We start from the raw sequence: 26,961 nt of genomic DNA, 5'->3' as shown, positions 1-26,961 counted from the left end.
ATCGGGCACTCCATGATCAGGGGGCAGATTCCCTCTGGTCTAAATGTTCCCGCTACCTTCCAAAGCGCTCCTTGGGCTCTGCTTCGGCTGGTTTGCTTTGTGTGCCTCTCGTCCGCCGTTCGCGGATTGGTGGACGCGCCTTCTCAGTAGCCACAGCAAAACTATGGAATGATCTTCCTTTGGCAGTAAAAAAACTGCCTTATCATCTGCCATTCAGAAAGGTTCTGAAAACATATTTGTTCTAGACGACTGCTGTGGTTTGGCCTATGGCTCACTGTCCTTCCTCTCTAGCGCCATGATACCTCTGGGCGACCGTGCTCTGTATAAATTTCAATTACATAACACATGTGAAACAAGGACCAAGTAGACACGATATAACACACCTCCCATTCTTGCAAATGAAACAAGGATATACTCCCTGGAGGAGATACGAAATACACCTGCCACAACGACTATCATTAATCTTCCACTCATACCCTGAAGACCCACATACACTCCCATCCGCTAGTGAAACCGGAGGCCAACAAAAACAGACCGACTTAACTAATCAGCAGACAGTAGTCCCACTCAGTCATCACTACATTTATACCCAACTAAAAAAGAACTAGACTCTTTCCACCCACCGCTGCCACCAGTGATTCATGGACCTGCCACGTACGAGTACAATCTGCCCCTCACTGGGGCAACATTGTTACATTCATAAGCAACCACACATAAACAATGCACCTTCCACCCACCGCTGCCACCGGCGGATATCAGACCTGCCACGTCGGAGCACTGACTGCCCCTCACCGGGCATGGCACCCCGGATCCACTGCACCAAGCAAAAACAAACAAACTTCTGACTAAATTATTTGTCAAACTAGCCTGGTGCCACCAAATATTATGCTGAGTGCATGGGTAGTCTAGCTCAGTGACAACGCGCTCGTCTTGGAAGCAAGACGATGCAGAGCAAAACAGGTTCAAATCCCTGGTCCGTGCTTTGAAACCTCTTCGGTATTAAGCGTGTTATAAAGAAACAATTATAATTATATGGGATGCCCATAATGGCATCATTGGATGTTTTGTGGCTGTGCTGGAGTGGGAAGACAGAGAGACTAAAGCAAAGTTCTATGTGTCTGAAAAAGGAGGGCGCCTACTCGGTTGGTATCAGCAATCAGACATGAAGGATTGATACTAAGGTTCCAGGAAGCATAGCAACTGTAATGGGAAGCCTGAGGATAGATTTGGTGAAGTCTTCAGTGAGTGTCTTGGCTGTCTAAAAGGCTATTGTGCAAAAAATAAAATTGAAGGAAGGGGTGAATCCTGTGGTGTTGAAGCAAAGATGTGTACCGTTGGCATTGAGGGGTGAAGTTTCAAAGGAAATCAAAAGACTGGTATATGATGATATAATTAAGCCTGTGGTGGCTTCTGAGTGGTGTGCACCTCTGGTGGTGGTTAAGAAAAGTAAGTAGAGCAGTACGATTTCGTCGAAGAGTACACTCTTTCTGGGTGTAGGAGCCATACCATCCTACAACACCAATATCTCAAACTGTGTGCGAGGCATCCCACCTCACACCAGTCAAACTCTGCCTACAACATCACATTGGCGAGAAACACAGTTGAATGCTAAAATACTCAACACATAGTGCTAAAATACTAAACACAACTCAATTCATCCACCCTGCAATCAATTGTACAACTAATTGCAGTTAACTACAACATCTCTAAGCACAACAAATCATGTAATACATGCTCACAGCTAAATGAGTATAAACATTAAATTTAACATAGCAATACAACTACAAGTCCTTGGGCTCTATTACGAGTTTGGAGGTAGCCATGCCCTTAGCAAGGGCATGGCTACCCCCAAACTCGGGTCCAGCTTCCCTGAATGGGGAGATACCGGGCCATTCCGACCTTGGAGGGCCCGGTATTTCCCCATTCAGGGAACCCGGACCCGGTCCATCCCCATTCCCATTTGAGCCCCCATAGGGCTCAATGGGAATGGGGAGCATGCTAACAATGGGCCCGTTAATGACAGGCCCGTTGTTAGCATGCTGGGCCACTCGTGGGACCCGCTAAGGACGTCTGGTAAAACCAGGCATCCTGAGCAGGCCCTGCGAGCGGACCTCGTAATAGGGCGGTAAGTGATTAACGGCTCCGGCACCTTTACCGGCGCCGTTAATCCCTTACCGCCCTCCTCGTAATGAGGCCCCTTGTTATGTATAATGTGAAGGCAAGTCCCTGTTTACGTTGACGCCAGAATGAATACAATCCCCTAGGAAAAAAAGGCCAAGAGATGGCTTGCAAGGATAACAAGGTTTAATTGTACAGAATACAAAGGCATTAGCAAAGGATTCTGCTGCTTGAGAACATTCTGCCTCCAAATTGGTTGTTATGACACTATAAACGGCCACATCATCAGTAAGGACGTCACATATAGGGTCTAAACCCGCACAGTTCACTGTTAAGACAGTATACATGGCCTTGCTCCATAGGCGATGCCAGGCTATGATTGGTTCTCCTTTCCTCCGTCTGTCTGTTCCCACGTGGGTCAGCTGGGCTTATCTTTCCGCGGAATGAAGCTCAGGTCTCTCATAAGTTACTTTATGGAACACTCCTACTACTATATCACTGTGGAATGCACCTGGGAGGCTCAGGACTGGTGCCAGGGGGAAGGGAGGAAGAAAAACAGTCACGCTGGCCCACACATTCCGTGCTTTGTTGATACCGCACCTCTCGCCCCCCAAGGCTTCCACCGTTGTTTAGATCTATAATGTATCCCTCCCTGTACCTCGTGTCACAAAGGATGTATTTATGTGAAGAGGTGAAGCAGTCGCACATGCTTAGATCTTTTATGGCCAGTTGGTTTACTATTTGGGCTGGGGTCATTCACTATCATAGAATGTAGGAGCTTGGGGGTCGGGACGGTGGTGTGGGCCATGGCTCTGGGTAGACTGGGTGGGGGTTAGAGGTCTGCTGGCAGTTTGGCTGTGTTGAATGGGCATTGCGAGGAGCCTGGTGTTGTCTAACAGCCTTGCAGAGCGCATTCCTCCCAGTGATACAGAGAAATTGCAACAAAGAGGGGCAAGGGGAAGCTTCTGTGAGAACAGGCTATGCAGACTCATCTCGTTTGAATAATCTTGGGCCTAGTTGAGTCCTTCCAAGGAGTTAAAGTTGTACCGCGTGGCCATGCCAAACTATTTATCTACCATAATTACAAAATGGCGTTTCTTTTTATGGGCACACTGGATTTATGCGTCTATCATTCGCACTATATTCTATCTGTGCCGAGTCTCATAGCACTGTCCCCTCCCCCTTGTATGCTACACAACTTCAAACGGGATTCGCCTCACCTTAAAGCGCCTGGGCTGGTGGGATAGACTCATTTTCATCCCAACAAATGACACGAGGGGTTAAAGGTCCTTGTCATGTCTGATGACTCTGAAAGCTGACAGGCCTCAAATGGGTAAAGTTAGCATAGTTCACACACTGTCAAAGCAAACCAACTGGTCAAAAGCATGTATTCCATATTAACATGAGAGTAATATGCTAAAAGATAATGCTGTGGTCGTGGCAGCTAAAACCCTATAAATCCTCAAAGGAGTTAGGACTGAAGTCCTTTCATTATGGTTAACAGACAAATAAAAATGCAGTGAAAAGACAATGCAGGATAGAAAGACCTTGCAGCTACTAGCTGTCTGCATCCCGAAAACACACCCACCCATCTTAGATATTTTATATGTAACACAACCCACTCTGCATGTATGAACAGAGAGCCGGCAGTATAACTGCAATACATAAAGTACATCCTAAACTCTGTGCACATCACAGCGCGATGTAAAACACACAGTACCTGGATGACAGACATGCTGCCGGATCTTTAAAGTGACCATAATTCCAAGAAAAACGAGAAACAAACGTCCCTGGCTATTGCCGTTATACCTATGAAACTTGCCTATGTACCGCAAAGAATGGTTTTTCCTCTGATAACGGTCTGAGCAGGTTACACTCAACCCACGTGCTTGTCAGACTAGCTGAAGTACCCAAGGTGGGTTCCTTCCACCATACACCAAACAGGAAGCAGGTAAGTTACATGTAGGATGTGCCCAGATGTTCAGATAGGTTCATGTGTAGCACAGAAAGAAACACTGGCCCATCCACTCCAGCTTAGATCGATCTCACTAACTGTCCCCCAGAATTCCCACATTCAAAGCACAACATTCTACCCTAACATTCCACACTCTAATAGTTCCACAGGCACCAGCACATTACTATACTTCTCCCCCTGTTAGTCATACCACAAACCAAAAGAAAAAAAAACATGTTCGCATACACACACTGCTGCAGACACTAATCAGCCTAACACGCAGGACCACAGCACAGTGCACACGTACAACAAAAATGCAACCAGAACTAACCAGATCAAATTTGGCACCTACACATGACAAATTGCAAATGCAACAGCAAGATGCATGGAAGCAACAGATGAACCCTGAACTATACATGTAGAAAAACTGCAACTGCCCCACAGACAGCTCGTAACCGTAATCACAAACCCTAACTGGCAGAAGATAAAATCAGAAATGTGTTATGGCAAAGATAGGTGATGTACACCAACACCCAACGTAACCCACCTCCTACGATGGATGAACACACAGACAACAAAACAGCAATTGCAAGGAAAATGTTGCACGGATCCACAGAACACAACACCCTCGCAAACACTGCAAATGTAGACAAGGTACACATGTAGACAAGGTACATCGGACACAGGAGTTCAAACTTGCCTAACAGTGGAAATGCGCCAACATAATATCTCACCCTGAAGCAAGGACAACTCCTATAACACCACACACAACCACCCTGTTTGTAACCAACAGTCAAAACTCCAGCTGTAACCAACAGCTTAACACCACACACGCTGCACACACGAACACAGTCAACACTAACTGAAACCACAGCTTAACACCACACCCGGCCACCCCGACTGTAACCAACAGTCAACACTAGCTGCAACCAACAGTTTAAGACTGTTGGTTACACCCCGACTGTAGCCAGCATTCAAAACTCTGGCTGTAAAAAACAGCTAACAATACCCACTGTAGCCAACAGTTTAACACTGCACACATTGCACACACGACCACCCCGACTGTAACCAACAGTCAACACTAGCTGCAACCAACAGCTCAACACCGCACACACACCTCCCAGACTGTAACCAACAGTCAACACTAGCTGTAACCAACAGCCTAAACTCCTGACACAACCACCCCGACTGTAACTAATAATCATACACTTGCTGTAACCAACAGTCTAAAACACCACCACCCCAACTGTAATCAACAGTCATACACTAGCTGTACTCAATAGCCTAAAACACCTGCTGTAACCAACAGCCTAAACTCATCACTCTACCTCCCTGACTGTAACCAACAGTCACTTCTAGCTGTAACCAACAGCTGAAAATACCAGCTGCAACCAACAGCCAACTACCACTACGGCTGTAACCAACAGCTTACACATCACCACCACACAACCTCACCACACCATAACCACACACATGCACCCCGTCAAAAGGTACATAGACAATTACAACACATAAAACATCCAAAACAGATAAATTACAGTAATAACACCATCTCCAGCCAGGATGTAAATTCACAACTCACCAAGATGGAAGAAAGTGTTGCTGCACCAAATGAAAATCCTGCAATTTTATTTTTGTCCACAAAGGTCCCCAATGACTAGGGTTTAGATCTCACCAGTCCCCCATTGGATGATGCAATAGAGCTCACCCCGCACCCACAATAAATGCATTCCTGTAAAGGAAACAACGTTAACACACTCTACAAAACATCAAAGTTACGGCCCCACTTAATCAGGGGCATTCCCCGCACCCACATGTCCAAATTGCACCTCTGAAAAGGAAAACAAGTATCCCATGAACAATGCTGCACACACCTAACAGGGAATCCAGGGGCCACAATATAATTTTCCACCACCATACACTTAACAGGCCCCTGACACACACAAACCCATGACCATTCCAACTGAAGCACTAGCCCAGAGGCCACAATACTAAACCATCACGACACCAAAAACTACCGACCTCCCCAGACACCTACCCATGTCAGTCTTCGGATAGGGTGAGGGCTTTCAGCTGTACATAGAATCCCCAGAGATCTGGCTCCAGTTCCCTCAAGTTTACCACCAAGTCACTGCACCTTCTGCAAAACTCCTCACAGGAACTTTTACCCACCGTACAGATGGCGCCACAATGCCTCTTTGGATGGCGTTCCGGGTCGCACTCCACACACGCTACACAGTTGACTGCTTCTTCTTCACCCCGCTTCTATCGCACCTTCTTCCTCTAAGCATCCAAGCCCTGCCATCCATTGCTCGTAGCCAACCAGTTGCACAAAAGCAGGAGCTGACACCTCCATAGAAGACACGCTGCGTTCCAGCTAATACAGCTGCAACGCTACTTGAAGCCTCGATGATGTCACCATTCATCCCCCAGCAACGGAGGAAGGAACATGTTCGCTCCTCATAACTTCTCGGACCCACGCAGGAGTTACTGGCCATTTCAGGAGCGGAAACACTGCACAGGCACCAGATCCCATACTGTTCCTGTGGCTCCCCGCAGCAGGACTTACCTGTGCCTCTCCCCCAGTGAGAAGCTGTCGGCTCAGCCTGGTCCACAGGCGCAATGCTACCACTGGACTTCGCCTGTGCTGGCGATAATCCTCTTTGCTCTGATGGCCTCGACTCATGCGGCACAACTCACAACAGCTGCAAGGTGCACAGCTTCACTTGCACCGCCCGGCCTGCAAGTCTTGCCACACTGTCATGTGGATAGGGTATTTTCGGGGGCAGTGGCTTCCTCACACTACCTCCTGCTGCAGCACCAGGTCTTGATAGAAAATCCTCATCGCTGGTGAAGTAACCAAGTTGGGGTCCTTCCACCATACACCAAACAGGAACCAGGTAAGTTACATGTAGGATTCATTGTACCCAAATGTACAGATACGTTCATGTGTGACACAGGAATAAACACTGGCCGATCCACTCCAGGTCAGCTCACTGTCTCACTAACTGTCCCGTAGAATCCCCACACTCAAAGCACAACATCCCACACTCTAATAGTTCTACAGGAACAAGCACATACTACACTAATGTTCACAGGAAAGCCTCAATAAGGAAAGCCGCACACGTCATCATGCAGCTGCACGCTTTTAGGTTCTCTTTTCTTTTCTTTTCAGTGTTGCAGCGGGTTGCTGAGAACGCTGCAGGTGATCAAAGTGACAACGAAGGAACTGAACGCTGATTCCATTCCGAGCATCGCCATCATCCACACAGCAGTGATGACATCATCAGTACACCAGGGCGGAGCTCCTGCAGGCAACCATCATGGCAGCCGGTGCACAGTAGAGAGGTGTCATCTATATACCGAATGAAAGAGAGCAGTGTGGCCCTTCTTGCCAATGCTGGCACCCTCTTCTTCCTCTGGGCAAGCGGGTAGGCGACTACTCTTGAAATTCAAGAAAACACCTTCTATGGCTGAGAAAGGAGAATTTGAGCTGTTCGGGTTTACTGGGCAATACAGGGCTACTTTGTTTCTCACAGGCCGCTCTGGGGCACTCAGGCCCAGACACTTCTCCTGCCATGGGTAGCACATGCTCAACTCAGCTTCCAGCTTCCAAGGCTGGAGTGTTAGGACAGCAGGAATTCCTCCATTTTGCCCTTAGTGGCAACAGGCCACTATTCACATATCCAGGGGGGCAGCAGTTTCACCTTCTGTGGCTGGGTGCGCCGAGGGTCACTGCTGCAGGCACACAGGCACCCCTTCAATTCTCCTTTTCTCCCCTGGGTGGTGGGATAACTCCATGGGGGTCAATGGGACTCTTCTCTTTCTCCTTCGCTCCTTCTTGCTGCACCCCCCGAAGCAGCCTACTTGTCAATCCTATCTGTAGGTGCCTGGCATCATCATCTTACTGTCCAGCAGGGTCCAGATCAAAGCCAACCCATAGCCAGTGTTAGAAAGCATGATTCTGGAGGCAGCAGGTAAGGTTGACACAGGTTCCTCTTATTAAGATGACATCCATAGGCAGGAACGTGAAGGAGCTGGATCTGAGCCCACTGGCTCCCACCACCCAGGCTACATGGTTTTCTAACAGCCTGGGCTGGAACTTCTACCTTCAAATCACAATGCACCAACACTACAAGGACTCAGGGGAACATTGTCTCCATGACATCAGGCCATGACATCACCAGATACATCCAGGCAGTGGGCAGTCTGAGGCAGTCCTACAGTCTTTCCTTTGTGGACACTACAGCCTTGGCGCCCTTTCTACAAAGACTCCAGGCAGGAGCGAAGCGGAGCGGAGTGGTGAGAGAGTGGGCAGTCTGAGGCAGTCCTACAGTCCTTCCTTTGTGGACACTACAGCCTTGGTGCCCTTTCTACAAAGACTCCAGGCAGGAGTGAAGCAGAGCGGTGTGGTGAGAGAGTGGGCAGTCTGAGGCAGTCTATGGCGGCTGGGGCAGATGGCAGTGAACCTCTGGACTCGCGCCTCAATACATCTGGTCGTGATGAGGAGCCTTGCAGGTTGTGGAGTGCCCCCCCTGATAGTGCCTGCTCACTCTCATCCACAGTATCACTCTCCAATGATGTACTTTCAACATTCCATCTGGGCAATTTACCCACTGCAGGCTCCCTAAAGCGGCCAGGAGGAAAACTGCAAAATTTGCCGTCCAAAAGAACGGCTAAACTATCTACACAGCCGCACACTGTGAAACACAATTAAAAACAAAAACAATTACCTGCGGACTGGTTTGAGCCCACGTCCGGATTCAATTTGCCAGGGGAGGTTGCTGCCACTATGGACCAGATGGCGGGGCCCGTTGAATCGACGTTGCAAGCTGACTGCAACCCGAGAAGCAGCGGAACCGTGGCGCCTTTGCCTCAGCCCCTCCTCGTGGAAGACACGGAGGAGCCGTCCCTCGTAGGAGGGGTGGCCACCCATGTCGGAAGCTGGGGGGAGCAGCGGGCAGACACTGCGGGCTCTAACGCAGTGATCCTGGACAGGCGCAGGCTGCTGGAGGAGCGGAGCTGTGTGGAAGCGTTCACCCTGCAGACTTCCGAGGATCAAACCAGCGACTCTGGGGCGGCGAGGTGCTTAAACTCTCTGACACCAAGCACAGCAGCCCCACAGCGCCATCTGGCGGCCGCTGAAGATAATGCAACGGCTCTTACTATTACCATTACAAGTGCTCAGATTCATAATACACCGACACTTCTATCTGCCGCATCTGAACAAACTGGCTTGACTGAAGCACAGGTTCCTGAGGTGGACCTCAAGGTTCCAGTATGTCCTTTTGACCCTACTCTAACCTCTCCTGAATCAACTTCTTCCCCCTCGAAACCCTTACATTCTCAGAATTCTCAGAGTGAAGGCAGGACGACTACAGAACCGAGGGAGGGTGCCAGGCAGGGCGTGCAAACTCGCCACTTGCACGGCATACCCTCTCGGTTGATCGCTAAGAAATTCGACCTCCCTTCTTCTAATAAGAGACCAACAGTAAAAAAGCCTAACAAAACGACCATTCCATTGGCAAGTATGCGCCTGGAAAACTCCTTGAAAACCTTGTTCCAAAGACAAGCAAAAAAAAAAAACTGGCCCAGGCGAAATTTCGGAAGCAGATTTGCTGGAAGCGCTCCTCGAACCCTGCTTACAGCTTCAACGGGCCATCCGACGAGCGTCCTAAGCAGTGGGGGTCAAGTTTCCCCACAACAGCCAAAAGAGCAAGTTGAAGAAACTTCCACTCCTGCGCCAGATGCCTTACCACCTATCGCAGAGACACAGTGTCAGGATTGAGGCTGGTGGGGGCTCTGGCAGTGTGGTAGGTGCCCTAATGGTGCGTAGGATTCATCCTACATTATTCCCCAGGCGTGTCCTTCATCCCTTTTTCAGGAAACAGCTTCCGGGACGAAGGACAGCCCAGGAACTACGTTTCCCAGCAGGCCGAGCGTGGCACAGGCCTGCTGGGATGGAGTCAGCCACGCCCGCGCAAGGGCACATGTGCGAACAGCACCCAAAGCCCCACGCTTGCGATTCTGGCCAGCAGAGAGGAAGGACGTGTAGAGCCAGAGCTCCTGACGGCAAGCCTACGCGGGGCACCCCGCTGCCTGTTAGCCCACCCCAGGCCCCGCTTGACAGAAAAGATAAGTGCTGAGCCAAGCGCGCACGTTCCGGCAGCATTCTAGAGACAGTTTATTTAGAGGAAGTCGCGCTTGGATTTCCGAACTGGAACCGGGCCCGAAGCAGTTTAGGAATGCATGGCGCTCCGTCCAATAACCCAGCATGAGACACCATTAACACGCGAATGTGTTCCTAGACGAAGCATGCTTTCTACATGTGTTAGACTGAAAAGACTGTAGAGCAGAATTGCTAACTCAGAATTATTAACCCCTAAACAGCGACTCCGCTTATATGTACGCTTCCATTCTGACTTTATTCTTGCCTCTTGCAGTGCATGTGAGGTACAGAACGCCATAGGGGTCTTGCAGCACGAAGAGACCAGAAGACTACACAGCAGTGCCGAAGCTAAGTGCAACTTCATTTGTTTATTTTAGGGCACTTTTAGAAACTGGGTATTGAGTTTTACATTCTGAATGATGTTAATGCAGACAGTGCTTTCGTACTGTATGATGGTAATGCAGACAGTGCTTTCCTCCATGAAGTAATGTGAGGATAGAGATAGAAGACAAGTACAGTAACTGGTTGAGGGCTCCAGTACAAAGGCCTAACTTCTCTGGCATAAGTGTGCATTGTTGAATGTAAACTGAACACAGTAACTGGTCTGGGGCTCCAGTACAAAGGCCCATTTCATCTGGCATAAGTAAGATTGCTAGTGAATGCAAAAGCGCCAGGGCGGAGAACTCCAGATACAGGAGCCGGAGCTGAGGAGCATGTTACCCTGTTCTTCCCCATCCCCATCCATGACCTCTCCCTTTCCCTCTTTCGGGGTTCCTAAACAACCGCTACCCATCCAACCATCGGACCCTAACCCTCTTTCCCCCAATGGTTGCTTGCTCCCAGGTACCAAGACCCGACGGGGAGGGAGGTGTTCTAGCCGCGTTTGTGCTGCCTCTGCGTTGAGAAGAAGGAAGTCTGACATAATCGCAAGCCCAAGTATTCATCAGACGCCTAGGCAGCACAACCATGGCAGACGCAGTAGCCCTACTCCAAGAACTCAAGGCTGAGTTGATAGCAACTAGGCAGGAATATCAGAATCTGGCGGGTCAGGTGCATACCCTTACTCTCCAGCAACAAGCCCAAGCCACTCCACTGCCAAGGGCTCCTCCGCCAACCCCAGTTCAGGTGCAGGTCGCTACTGAACCTCAACTGCCCCTAGCAGCGCCCGAAAGGTATCATGGTGACCCTCAAACCTTTAACCAATTCATTATGCAATGTCAATTGCATTTCCTAACCAAGCCGGCAGTGTTTCGTACAGCACAGTCCCGTACAGCCTTCGTGATCTCATATCTGAGTGGAGATGCAGCTTCTTGGGCCACACCCCTAGTTCGAAAAGATGACGCTCTGCTTTATAGTTGGGACACTTTCCTAGAGGAGATCGGCAAAATCTTCAACAGACGAGCTGCAACCTTAATTAAGGATAGGGAACTATTGACTCTACGACAAGGGAGCAGAGATTTGGTTTCATATGTAACAGCGTTTAACCGGTTGGCAATGGAAACTGACTGGCCACAGGAAAAAAGAATGGCTCTGTTCTATCAGGGTCTACGTGAGGACTTAAAGGACCTTGTGGCTCAAGTAGATCCCCAACCAGATGAATGTTCCACTATGATCGACCTAGCACTCAGGCTGGATCAAAGACAGAGTGAGAGGCTGCAGGACAGGCGAAAATGGGACAATAAGCCATTTGTGAGGTTGGACCAGCAAAAACTAACCAGAGCAGTGGAGAAGGGAACAGAGGAACCCATGCAAATCGGCTCGGTGCGGGGTCCACTGAGCAAGGAGGAGAAAGACAAGAGGCGCAGAGACAAATTATGTCTATATTGCGGAAAAGCTGGGCACTTTGTGCGGGAATGTCCTACCAAGCCCGTTAAAGGAGGGCCTTCGGGAAACGAGAAAGCTCACCCATGAGGGTGGTAGGAGCGAGTGGAGCAGAAAACACCCCACCGATTTTGGCTAATGTGCACACTACCATGGAAGCCCATATCACAGTAATCGGGAATTTACACTGGCAAGAGGAATGGGTACCCGTTACTTTGATGGTGGATTCGGGCGCCACAGGTAACTTCGTGGATGTCCAATTAGCTTGGAAAATGGGTCTTCCGTTACGTACTAAGACTCTACCAGAAGAAGTGAAGTCTGTGGATGGGTCCCCATTAGTCTCAGGGCCAGTGACTGAGCAAACTGAACCGTTGCATCTGAAAATAGGTACCACACACCAGGAAATAATTAGCTTCGATGTCATAGCAGCCCCTCAATTCGGGTTTATCCTGGGATTGACCTGGCTGCGACTTCACAATCCACAGGTGGACTGGAAGGCCGGTTCAGTTACTTTTAATTCCGTCTTCTGTCAAGAACATTGTTCAGTGTCCGTCTCGCAGTTTGTCGCAGGAAGTGCACTTCCAGAACTACCTCAGGTATATCAAGATTTTCGGGATGTTTTCAGCAAGGCCGCCGCCGAAACCCTACCACCACAGATTTAATTCCTTTCACAGATTTAGACACAACACCAAAATTTGGCTTCTATCCAAAGAAACGTAAACTGCCTAGCCCTACCTTACTAGCATGCACCAAGACTGTAAATTTGTAAATATGTAATCGGTTTGTACATTTCTGTTGTATTACTCTTGTTGTATTCATCGCAAGCGCCTGGATGCCCTAGGGCCAGGCGGCGCTATACAAATAATAAACTAAACTAAACTAAACTAAACCACATCGGCCGTTCGACTGCCGGATTGATTTGGAAGCAGGGGCAGTACTTCCTTGTAGTAGGATATATGCTCTCACAGAAGCAGAAAACCAATATCTGAAAGATTACATAGAAACAAATCTGGCAAACGGGTTTATCCGACACTCTACGGCACCAGTCTCCTCCCCCTTATTCTTCGTGCCCAAAAAGACCGGAGACCTCAGAACATGTATAGACTACAGGGCGATCAACACAATTACCATCAAGAACCGCTATCCCTTGCCCTTGATACCGGTATTGTTGGATCAGGTGCGCGGGTCGACAATATACACCAAATTGGACCTTCGTGGGGCCTATCATCTGGTAAGGGTACGCAACGGTGATGAGTGGAAAACGGCATTCCGGATGAAATTTGGCCTGTATGAGTATCAGGTTATGCCGTTCCGCCTATGTAATGCCCCAGCAGCTTTCCAGCATTTTCTGGATGAAGTACTCCGCGGGTACCTGGACGTGTTCATGGTGGTCTACATCGATGACATCTTGATTTATTCCCAAAACTTGGAGGATCACCAAAAACACGTCCGGGCAGTCCTACAGAGGCTTCGGGAACATCAACTGTTTGCCAAACTTGAGAAGTGTGAGTTCCATCAATCCACTGTGGAGTTTCTAGGTTTCATTCTGTCACCTCAAGGAGTCACCATGGACAGGAAAAAAGTACAATCCATCCTGGATTGGCCCTCACCGAAATCAGTGAAAGACATTCAAACAGTCCTTGGCTTCGCCAATTTTTATCGTCGCTTCATAGACAGATTTGCTAAGAAGGTACAGCCCATGACTAGACTGTTACGGAAGGGGGTAACCTTTTCCTGGGACGAAGCGGCTGAGGCAGGCTTTCAGGCTCTAAAAAAGGCTTTCGTTACCTCCCCGGTGCTAATGCATCCTGATCCAACCAAACCGTACATTGTCAAGACGGACGCCTCCAGTTATGCTGTGGGGGCCATTCTTTCGCAACGAACAGAAAATGGACAATTACACCCAGTTGCCTACTACTCCCGGATGTTATTACCCGCAGAACAAAACTACGCCATAGCTGACAAGGAACTGTTGGCGATAAAGACAGCATTCGACAAATGGCGACATTACCTAATGGGGGCTCGACATACTGTGACCATTTTTACTGACCATCGAAATTTGCAGTTCTTGAAATCAGAAAAGGCTCTCAGTCCCAGGCAGCTAATGGGCCATGCAGTTCTCCGAATATGATTTTGTAGTCACTTATCGCCCTGGAGTTGAAAATCGAAAAGCAGACATTCTATCAAGGTATTCCGGAACCGGATCCCGATCAATCCACCACAAGACTAGAAGAGCCTAAGTCAATGGTTGATCCCAGTCGTGTAATCGGGAGTGTAGCTGCGGATGCAGTCTTCGATACTGTAAGAAAGGCGATGTCTGCACAGCAATTAGTCCAATGGGCTAGCCAGAATAAAAACCAAACTATTAAGGAAGGATTACCTTTTTTTAAATCAGTCTTGTATTTACCCACGATGCCTCTGCGACAACAAGCCATAAAATGGTGTCATGACTCTAAATTCGTAGGTCACCCCGGGAAAGCTAAAACAATTGAATTAATAAAACGCCACTTTTGGTGGCCATCCATACTTAAAGATGTTCATATGTATGTGACCCAGTGCGAAACTTGCCTCAGAAACAAATCAGATCATCAACGACCATCAGGAACTCTACAACCCTTACCAACGCCTCCCGCTCCTTGGCATTCCGTGTCTATGGACCTAATTGTGGATCTACCGCTAAGCTGAGGGTTTAACACTATTTATGTAGTAGTGGATTATCTCACCAAAATGGCTCACTTTATTCCATGCACTGGAACCCCATCAGCCAGTACTCTGGCAGACTTGTTTTTGCAACATGTCGTCCGCCTGCATGGCTTACCGCACATTGTCATCTCTGATCGTGGACCACAATTCACGTCAAGGTTTTGGCAGGCCTTCTGTAGATCTGTGGGTATGGACATACGACTCTCCACCGCTTATCACCCAGAAACAGACGGGCAAACAGAGAGGTTGAATCAAACTCTCGAACAATACCTCCGGTGCCTTACTCTTGGTAAAGAAGATAATTGGGCGGACGTTATTTGGTTAGCTGAAATAGCATATAACAACGCAATACATACATCAACCAAGACAACCCCTTTCTACAGTAACTATGGGTATCATCCCCGTTTTCAGCCAGCCCTTTTAGGACACATACCAGAAGTACCAGCGGCAGCCGAGAAGAAAAAACATCTTGAAGAAATATGGCATTTGGTACAGGATAACTTGAGAGCAGCGAAAAAAGCTTATAAACACCAAGCAAATAAAGGAAGGTGGCCAGGTCCACAATACCAAGTAGGGGACAGGGTGTGGCTATCCACTCGTCATCTCGGGCTACAGGGATCACGAAAGTTCATGCCCCGGTTTATCGGCCCGTTCCCTGTACAAGCTTTGGTGGGACCAGTGGCTGTAAGATTGACTTTACCAGCACACATGAAAATACATCCAGTGTTCCACATTGCTCTACTCAAACCAGCCCCGGCCACTTCCAGGACCAAGAAACCTCCTCCTATTCTAGTTGATGGTCACCCCGAGTTTGAGGTCCGCAAAATTCTTGATTCCCGTTATACCCGGAGTAAACTCTTTTACTTAGTAGATTGGAAGGGGTATGGCCCGGAGGATAGGTCCTGGGAGCCCGCTGAAAACATCCATGCTCCTCGGCTCCTTCGCCTTTTTCATTTGTCAAATCCATCTAAGCCTGGGCCTGCCGGTGGGAGGGGGAGTACTGTCAGGATTGAGACTGGTGGGGGCTCTGGCAGTGTGGTAGGTGCCCTAATGGTGCCTAGGATTCATCCTACATTATTCCCCAGGCGTGACCTTCATCCCTTTTTCAGGAAACAGCTTCTGGGACGAAGGACAGCCCAGGAACTACGTTTCCCAGCAGGCCGAGCGTGGCACAGGCCTGCTGGGATGGAGTCAGCCACACTCGCGCGAGGGCGCATGCGCGAACCGCGGCCAAAGCCCCACACTTGCGATTCCGGCCATCAGAGAGGAAGGACGTGTAGAGCCAGAGCTCCTGACGGCAAGCCTACGCGGGGCACCCCGCCGCCTATTAGCCCACCCCAGGCCCCGCGTGACAGAAAAGAAAAGTGCTGAGCCAAGCGCGCACGTTCCGGCAGCATTCTAGAGACAGTTTATTTAGAGGAAGTCGCGCTTGGATTTCCGAACTGGAACCGCGCCCGAAGCGGTTTAGGAATGCATGGCTCTCCGTCCAATAACCCAGCATGAGACACCATTAACACGCGAATGTGTTCCTAGACGAAGCATGCTTTCTACATGTGTTAGACTGAAAAGACTGTAGAGCACAATTGCTAACTCAGAATTATTAACCCCTAAACAGCGACTCTGCTTATATGTACGCTTCCATTCTGACTTTATTCTTGCCTCTTGCAGTGCATGTGAGGTACAGAACGCCATAGGGGTCTTGCAGCACAAAGAGACCAGAAGACTACACAGCAGTGCCGAAGCTAAGTGCAACTTCATTTGTTTATTTTAGGGCACGTTTAGAAACTGGGTATTGAGTTTTACATTCTGAATGATGTTAATGCAGACAGTGCTTTCGTTCTGTATGATGGTAATGCAGACAGTGCTTTCCTCCATGAAGTAATGTGAGGATAGAGATAGAAGACAAGTACAGTAACTGGTTGAGGACTCCAGTACAAAGGCCTAACTTCTCTGGCATAAGTGTGCATAGTTGAATGTAAACTGAACACAGTAACTGGTCTGGGGCTCCAGTACAAAGGCCCATTTCATCTGGCATAAGTAAGATTGCTAGTGAATGCAAAAGCGCCAGGGCGGAGAACTCTAGATACAGGAGCCGGAGCTGAGGAGCATGTTACCCTGTTCTTCCCCATCCCCATCCATGACCTCTCCCTTTCCCTCTTTCCGGTGTTCCTAAACAACCTCTACCCATCCAACCATCGGACCCTAACCCTCTTTCCCCCAAGGGTCAAGGTGGCCTGTGTTGCTTGCTCCCAGGTACCAAGACCCGACGGGGAGGGAGGTGTTCTAGCCGCGTTTGTGCTGCCTCTGCGTTGAGAAGATGGAAGTCTGACACACAGGGAGGCAGGCCCGGGCTAGCCCCTCCACCATCAAATTTGCCACCACTTAAAGAGCCCTCTTTCGAAGACTTATCGCCTCATCCGACTGACCACCCAATCCAATATCCATTGGGAAGCCCGATATCTTGTCCTCAGTTTGACCTCATAGGCCTGCCAACAACTTCAACAGGCCCATTGCACAAAAACAATTTTGGTCCCCAGGACAGCACAACTTTACTGCCCCAAGCTCGCGACCAAAGGAACTTGACCAACGTGCCCACCATTCTGGCAGACCATGCTAATATTCTTTCTCAAGGGCCAGACCAAAGGAAGGAGTATGTTCAGGAACCTCGTGAGGGCTCATTCCCTCTGACTGCCGCCCCCCAGCATAAAATTCAACAAATTCTGCGGCCATGGCCGCCGACTTCACCACCAAGACCTTCGGCTAACAGGAGATTAAGTGATACATCTTACAGCATTCCAAAGGACACTCCATCCAAGAAAGCAGACTTTATGTATATCATTTTTTTACAAAGGTAGCGGGCGCCCCTCTCTCGCAAGAACAGACATGATAACCTGTTCAGTGGTTATTAACCACTTGAGAGTTCGCAGCCACTGCTTTTACTCACTGTGCCTTTCACAGATGGGAAATATCCATTTGCATATCAGTCTTTGTCCTGCCCAGGGGCAGTCCAGCACCGAAATACAATGGCAATTCCAATCTGAACGAGAGTACCACCAGCAACCCCATACACGTGTTTCACCCTTGTTGGTGATCATCAGTGAGGTGAAGCTGATGCCTCTCTAAGCACAGTGAGAGGGAGACCACGTCTGGTTGCCCCCAGGAGACCTAGGGTTACCAATCCCAGGTTCCTTAACAAATAGTTTTACAAAGGTTGCGGGCGCCCCTCTCTCGCAAGAACAGACATGATAACCTGTTCAGTGGTTATTAACCACTTGAGAGTTCGCAGCCACTGCTTTTACTCACTGTGCCTTTCACAGATGGGAAATATCCATTTGCATATCAGTCTTTGTCCTGCCCAGGGGCAGTCCAGCACCGAAATACAATGGCAATTCCAATCTGAACGAGAGTACCACCAGCAACCCCATACACGTGTTTCACCCTTGTTGGGGATCATCAGTGAGGTGAAGCTGATGCCTCTCTAAGCACAGTGAGAGGGAGACCACGTCTGGTTGCCCCCAGGAGACCTAGGGTTACCAATCCCAGGTTCCTTAACAAATAGTTTTACAAAGGTAGCGGGTGCCCCTCTCTCGCACGAACAGACATGATAACCTGTTCAGTGGTTATTAACCACTTGAGAGTTCGCAGCCACTGCTTTTACTCACTGTGCCTTTCACAGATGGGAAATATCCATTTGCATATCAGTCTTTGTCCTGCCCAGGGGCAGTCCAGCACCGAAATACAATGGCAATTCCAATCTGAACGAGAGTACCACCAGCAACCCCATACACGTGTTTCACCCTTGTTGGGGATCATCAGTGAGGTGAAGCTGATGCCTCTCTAAGCACAGTGAGAGGGAGACCACGTCTGGTTGCCCCCAGGAGACCTAGGGTTACCAATCCCAGGTTCCTTAACAAATAGTTTTACAAAGGTAGCGGGCGCCCCTCTCTCGCAAGAACAGACATGATAACCTGTTCAGTGGTTATTAACCACTTGAGAGTTCGCAGCCACTGCTTTTACTCACTGTGCCTTTCACAGATGGGAAATATCCATTTGCATATCAGTCTTTGTCCTGCCCAGGGGCAGTCCAGCACCGAAATACAATGGCAATTCCAATCTGAACGAGAGTACCACCAGCAACCCCATACACGTGTTTCACCCTTGTTGGGGATCATCAGTGAGGTGAAGCTGATGCCTCTCTAAGCACAGTGAGAGGGAGACCACGTCTGGTTGCCCCCAGGAGACCTAGGGTTACCAATCCCAGGTTCCTTAACAAATAGTTTTACAAAGGTAGCGGGCGCCCCTCTCTCGCAAGAACAGACATGATAACCTGTTCAGTGGTTATTAACCACTTGAGAGTTCGCAGCCACTGCTTTTACTCACTGTGCCTTTCACAGATGGGAAATATCCATTTGCATATCAGTCTTTGTCCTGCCCAGGGGCAGTCCAGCACCGAAATACAATGGCAATTCCAATCTGAACGAGAGTACCACCAGCAACCCCATACACGTGTTTCACCCTTGTTGGGGATCATCAGTGAGGTGAAGCTGATGCCTCTCTAAGCACAGTGAGAGGGAGACCACGTCTGGTTGCCCCCAGGAGACCTAGGGTTACCAATCCCAGGTTCCTTAACAAATAGTTTTACAAAGGTAGCGGGCGCCCCTCTCTCGCAAGAACAGACATGATAACCTGTTCAGTGGTTATTAACCACTTGAGAGTTCGCAGCCACTGCTTTTACTCACTGTGCCTTTCACAGATGGGAAATATCCATTTGCATATCAGTCTTTGTCCTGCCCAGGGGCAGTCCAGCACCGAAATACAATGGCAATTCCAATCTGAACGAGAGTACCACCAGCAACCCCATACACGTGTTTCACCCTTGTTGGGGATCATCAGTGAGGTGAAGCTGATGCCTCTCTAAGCACAGTGAGAGGGAGACCACGTCTGGTTGCCCCCAGGAGACCTAGGGTTACCAATCCCAGGTTCCTTAACAAATAGTTTTACAAAGGTAGCGGGCGCCCCTCTCTCGCAAGAACAGACATGATAACCTGTTCAGTGGTTATTAACCACTTGAGAGTTCGCAGCCACTGCTTTTACTCACTGTGCCTTTCACAGATGGGAAATATCCATTTGCATATCAGTCTTTGTCCTGCCCAGGGGCAGTCCAGCACCGAAATACAATGGCAATTCCAATCTGAACGAGAGTACCACCAGCAACCCCATACACGTGTTTCACCCTTGTTGGGGATCATCAGTGAGGTGAAGCTGATGCCTCTCTAAGCACAGTGAGAGGGAGACCACGTCTGGTTGCCCCCAGGAGACCTAGGGTTACCAATCCCAGGTTCCTTAACAAATAGTTTTACAAAGGTAGCGGGCGCCCCTCTCTCGCAAGAACAGACATGATAACCTGTTCAGTGGTTATTAACCACTTGAGAGTTCGCAGCCACTGCTTTTACTCACTGTGCCTTTCACAGATGGGAAATATCCATTTGCATATCAGTCTTGAGGGCAACCAGACGTGGTCTCCCTCTCACTGTGCTTAGAGAGGCATCAGCTTCACCTCACTGATGATCCCCAACAAGGGTGAAACACGTGTATGGGGTTGCTGGTGGTACTCTCGTTCAGATTGGAATTGCCATTGTATTTCGGTGCTGGACTGCCCCTGGGCAGGACAAAGACTGATATGCAAATGGATATTTCCCATCTGTGAAAGGCACAGTGAGTAAAAGCAGTGGCTGCGAACTCTCAAGTGGTTAATAACCACTGAACAGGTTATCATGTCTGTTCTTGCGAGAGAGGGGCGCCCGCTACCTTTGTAAAACTATTTGTTAAGGAACCTGGGATTGGTAACCCTAGGTCTCCTGGGGGCAACCAGACGTGGTCTCCCTCTCACTGTGCTTAGAGAGGCATCAGCTTCACCTCACTGATGATCCCCAACAAGGGTGAAACACGTGTATGGGGTTGCTGGTGGTACTCTCGTTCAGATTGGAATTGCCATTGTATTTCGGTGCTGGACTGCCCCTGGGCAGGACAAAGACTGATATGCAAATGGATATTTCCCATCTGTGAAAGGCACAGTGAGTAAAAGCAGTGGCTGCGAACTCTCAAGTGGTTAATAACCACTGAACAGGTTATCATGTCTGTTCTTGCGAGAGAAGGGCGCCCGCTACCTTTGTAAAACTATTTGTTAAGGAACCTGGGATTGGTAACCCTAGGTCTCCTGGGGGCAACCAGACGTGGTCTCCCTCTCACTGTGCTTAGAGAGGCATCAGCTTCACCTCACTGATGATCCCCAACAAGGGTGAAACACGTGTATGGGGTTGCTGGTGGTACTCTCGTTCAGATTGGAATTGCCATTGTATTTCGGTGCTGGACTGCCCCTGGGCAGGACAAAGACTGATATGCAAATGGATATTTCCCATCTGTGAAAGGCACAGTGAGTAAAAGCAGTGGCTGCGAACTCTCAAGTGGTTAATAACCACTGAACAGGTTATCATGTCTGTTCTTGCGAGAGAGGGGCGCCCGCTACCTTTGTAAAACTATTTGTTAAGGAACCTGGGATTGGTAACCCTAGGTCTCCTGGGGGCAACCAGACGTGGTCTCCCTCTCACTGTGCTTAGAGAGGCATCAGCTTCACCTCACTGATGATCCCCAACAAGGGTGAAACACGTGTATGGGGTTGCTGGTGGTACTCTCGTTCAGATTGGAATTGCCATTGTATTTCGGTGCTGGACTGCCCCTGGGCAGGACAAAGACTGATATGCAAATGGATATTTCCCATCTGTGAAAGGCACAGTGAGTAAAAGCAGTGGCTGCGAACTCTCAAGTGGTTAATAACCACTGAACAGGTTATCATGTCTGTTCTTGCGAGAGAGGGGCGCCCGCTACCTTTGTAAAACTATTTGTTAAGGAACCTGGGATTGGTAACCCTAGGTCTCCTGGGGGCAACCAGACGTGGTCTCCCTCTCACTGTGCTTAGAGAGGCATCAGCTTCACCTCACTGATGATCCCCAACAAGGGTGAAACACGTGTATGGGGTTGCTGGTGGTACTCTCGTTCAGATTGGAATTGCCATTGTATTTCGGTGCTGGACTGCCCCTGGGCAGGACAAAGACTGATATGCAAATGGATATTTCCCATCTGTGAAAGGCACAGTGAGTAAAAGCAGTGGCTGCGAACTCTCAAGTGGTTAATAACCACTGAACAGGTTATCATGTCTGTTCTTGCGAGAGAGGGGCGCCCGCTACCTTTGTAAAACTATTTGTTAAGGAACCTGGGATTGGTAACCCTAGGTCTCCTGGGGGCAACCAGACGTGGTCTCCCTCTCACTGTGCTTAGAGAGGCATCAGCTTCACCTCACTGATGATCCCCAACAAGGGTGAAACACGTGTATGGGGTTGCTGGTGGTACTCTCGTTCAGATTGGAATTGCCATTGTATTTCGGTGCTGGACTGCCCCTGGGCAGGACAAAGACTGATATGCAAATGGATATTTCCCATCTGTGAAAGGCACAGTGAGTAAAAGCAGTGGCTGCGAACTCTCAAGTGGTTAATAACCACTGAACAGGTTATCATGTCTGTTCTTGCGAGAGAGGGGCGCCCGCTACCTTTGTAAAACTATTTGTTAAGGAACCTGGGATTGGTAACCCTAGGTCTCCTGGGGGCAACCAGACGTGGTCTCCCTCTCACTGTGCTTAGAGAGGCATCAGCTTCACCTCACTGATGATCCCCAACAAGGGTGAAACACGTGTATGGGGTTGCTGGTGGTACTCTCGTTCAGATTGGAATTGCCATTGTATTTCGGTGCTGGACTGCCCCTGGGCAGGACAAAGACTGATATGCAAATGGATATTTCCCATCTGTGAAAGGCACAGTGAGTAAAAGCAGTGGCTGCGAACTCTCAAGTGGTTAATAACCACTGAACAGGTTATCATGTCTGTTCTTGCGAGAGAGGGGCGCCCGCTACCTTTGTAAAACTTTATGTATATCATGTCTGCGGTAACTATCGCATTGGCACCTTTTTGCAAGCTATATGAGTCGATCAACGACTCTTTAAAATACCACACATCTATCTTTGAGATGATGAACTGAAAGCTTATAAACCTAGACGGCTACATTAACGCCCTGGAGCGACGGAGAAACGATCTAGGTACTATACCCCACACGTGCAACCTGATTTCTCGGAGTTCTCCATTGACTCCAGAAAAACCAACAATGAAGGCCCAAAGGTGGACTCAAGCTCGCAAACATCAGCACAAGACACACTTCAGCCAGAGGCCATTCATGTGGACTGTGGGACAAGACCAAAATCTGGTTCTAATCGCTCTGCAGGCCTCTCCAGCTCATCGCTAACCCCATTCTCCGCCCAACAAGTTCAGGGATAACGATGTGATGTGTTTAGATGATATGCTCTCGCACAAAGAAAACAAAGGGGTAAGCCCTCCCCAGGGAAAAACAGATAAACCAATGGCTCTGGGGGTGACCACCAACATTAGCTTGGACACGGAAACAAAATCCAAGCTTCCTCCCCACAAGTATGCCTCAAAACGGCCTCTATGTTTAAGCCAACACCTTTGACACAAAAACCCGAACAACGACCTGAGGGGTTTCTACAACAAAAAAATCAAACTTCTGGGGGGGAAAGAGATAGACCCAAAAAACTCCTTAAAGCATCAGAAATTACCGGAACCCGCTCCCCAGTCGCCAAAATCGATAAATGACTTTCTTAATCACAATTAGCTGATGGACTTAAGTCAACATCTGGATGTCAGTGTTGTCAGCCAACTGGAAGGGGGGACTTTCTACTCACCTAGTGAGACGCCCCTCCAGCAGACTGCCACTAGAGATTTTTCAAGCTTCACTTCATTGAGTGATCGCTTTAAAGATTTACAGAGAAATACAGGGTCTCGTTCTACCAAGCTTACCGAAGACCACACACATTATGATCTTCATCCAGATTCATCAGTTCGATGTCCACCGCTGAAATATACCTCGAGAGTCCATACTCAAAAACAACCAGAACTCTTGGACAAGGCTGACAATAACATCCAATCTCAGCACAGAACTCGTCACCGGGATAATAACCCACAGGCGAGGGCTCCTTATAACTTCCAGCACCAGAAGAAGTCGAACCAAGACCACCATAAGCAGAGGCCGAGTCCCTCCTTCAAAATCCGGCAACGAACAGGCAACCAAAAATACTTAGTATTAAATAGACGTACTGTGATGAGCCTGATACACAGCATTTCAACTTTAAGAGATCTCAAATCAGAAGACTTTAAAACGGTGGAACCTTCCCATGAGGGACAAAAGGCCTCTTGTTTTCTCTATATAACATCGGATAGAGTGGCTACTTCGTTGTCACAGGCAACAGACATACTCTACAAACAAGGCTTCGAATTAACACGGGTGAAACCAACTCGCCTCACAGGACAGATCCAACTCCCCGTCCAACAATCCTTGTAAAATCTAACAAAGCATTAGGGGAGGATCATAAGGCGACTCCGGACAGATCAAACCTCAAATCCCAAACATGGTTGTGGTTACCGTAAGCTCTTTCTACTCGGTTCCACAAATAGCCACCATCACACGTTACCACGGCAAAAGACCCCCAGCAACTTTCCTCAAGAGGGTTTCTCCATTTAACAACCCCCGGCGATATCAACTTAGGGGGATACGACAGTTTGTGCCTTCAAGAGCTTTGGCTAAAAATTAAACCAACACTTGACGGATCTGAGATAGCCTTCTCGGAGGCACTGACGGGAGACAAAGGCAGGCCCTCTTCAGGATTGATTATCGCAGTCCGGATGGGAATTGGCTTAGAAATAGTTAAGATCATCTTGAAGTCTCCTTTCGTCCTGGCGGTACTTATCTCCTGGCTGCGCAAAGAGGCTGGCATATTTGCTGGACATAACCAGCAAATATGTATGCGTAAAACGTATACATATTTGCTGGTTATGTCCATCTATTGGAATCCTAAAGCAATTCAAAGAGCCCTATTGTTCGACCTAGTTACTTCTACATTGGACTCTGTATACTTAGAGCATGGAGCATGTGAGGTAATTGTCTGTGGAGATCTTAACATTAAATGCCCCATGGCTGTTTCTGAACCTACAGAGCCCTTACAGTACAAACCCTGCCAACGAGGAATAGATTGGCTCAAATTGATGACTTCAAGACAACTTTTTAACACAGCAACTGTATTATCCGACTCCACCAATTTACCGACATGGAAGCGTGGTCCGTCCCACTCAACTATAGACTATATTTTGCCTCGGAATTTCTCCTTGCTCGGCTGACTAAATCTAGCGTCTATCAGTCAACCCAAAGTGACCACAATCTTCTGGCTATTAAATTGGCATATACAAAACCACCATCTGCCCACTACTCGGGAACAATTGAACCAGAAGGTAAAGGTAACCGGGTAAGGGTCACCCGGGCAAACATTCGAGACATCACAGCATCTTATGGAAGTAGTTTGTATCACCTTGAGACCGACTACAGACCACTTTTGGAACCCTACAGATCATCAAGGAAAGGTGCTCAGGTTCCATATTCGGAGTCTTTATGTCACACACACACTTTTGACGCCCTACTGGTGGCGAAGCGAAATACACTCTGTAGAGCTAAAAGAACCGCTGCAAGACACAACACGCCTTCCAACAGAACCCATGCAATTGAGGCAACGAGATCTTACAAAAGTTGGCTACGATCACATCGCTTAGCACTTTATCAAAAAGACTCTGAAGCCATACTAGAGCAAATCAAGAACAGCAATTCTAGAGAGTTCTGGAAATTGATCAATCCACGGGCCAAAGAGGCAGACTCAATGATGTCAAATAGTATTCCGGAGGCAACATGGATTAATTTCTATTCAACATTATTTAGCTTCCCAGATGTACCTTGTTCACCTCTTCTACCACCGGCACCTGAACCTTGGATCGACCTTCGCGACAAAGCAGACATCTTGCGCATTATAACCAGGCTGAAGACCTCAAGGGCTCCGGGCCTGAGGGCCTCGCTAGCGCAAACTTAAAATCTGCACCAGAAGATTGGACAAACTTGCTGAGCTTGATCTTTCAAAAATGCACAACTTACAATACAATCCCGCCTTCTTGGACCTCAGCGGTGATTATTCCTATATTTAAAAAAGGAAGAAAAGACGACCCAAGGAACTTCCGCCCAGTGGCTCTTCTTGACGTCATTGGGAAGGTTTACGGATCCTTACTTTTGGAACATTTCAACTTATGGGCAAAAAACTCACCCTGTAATGACCCTCTTCAATCCGGGTTCAAAAAGGGAGTAGGAACCAGCATTAACATCTCATTCTTAGCATACTAATATCAAAAGCCCTGGAGGCAAATCAGAACCTGTATTTGGCATTTATAGACCTTACCCAGGCTTTTGATTTAGTCAACAGTCGGAAACTCTGGGCAAAACTAACTAATTGGGAATGTCCTCCGGAGATCTTGAACCCGGTTCAAGCCCTACATGCCTCCACCACCGTCCAGGTTCGACTGAATTCAAGTGGACTTCTTTCGGCAGTAATACCAACTAACCGAGGGGTCAAACAGGGCTGCCCTCTTGCCCCGGCCCTATTTCTGTCATATTTTGGGGACTATAAAGAAACCAATATCTTGACACGACCCTTCCCCCCAGAACTGGGCAATATGAAAATTGCAAGACTCTTGTATGCGGACAACCTTATCCAACTCGACCAGACCCCAGTTGGCCTACAACGCCAGCTGGCCTCATTGTCTGAATATACGGCTGCCAACGACCTAGAATTGAACAAGCAAAAAACAAAGATCATGGTCTTCGAAAAAAGCCTTAAAAAGAAACGCAACAACGCATGGTTTTTGGCTGGGAAAAAAAATCAAACAGGTTTCAGAATTCAAATATCTCGGGGTGTTGATCGACTCCACAGCTAAAGACTCAGCAATGCACCAACATCTTTTTGCAAAAATGAAAACCCTTATTTCACAGGCATACATTTTGGACAGAAAATATGGCCGCTTCCCAATGATGCCCCTACTTAAATTCTATCGGGGCAAAGTCATTCCAACTATCACTTACGGAGTAGACGCCATGCCATCTCTTCCCAACTCCCTGTGGCCCAGACTGGAGAGTCTTTTTTGGCGTTCAGTTCTGAATCTACCTATTTCCACCCTGCTAGTCTTGATTAGACGGGAATTGTCACT

This window comes from Ambystoma mexicanum, chromosome 4p (assembly GCF_040938575.1).
Source record: "Ambystoma mexicanum isolate Mex_15411 chromosome 4p, UKY_AmexF1_1, whole genome shotgun sequence".
NCBI lineage: Eukaryota > Metazoa > Chordata > Amphibia > Caudata > Ambystomatidae > Ambystoma > Ambystoma mexicanum.
This window is presented reverse-complemented; position numbering follows the sequence as displayed.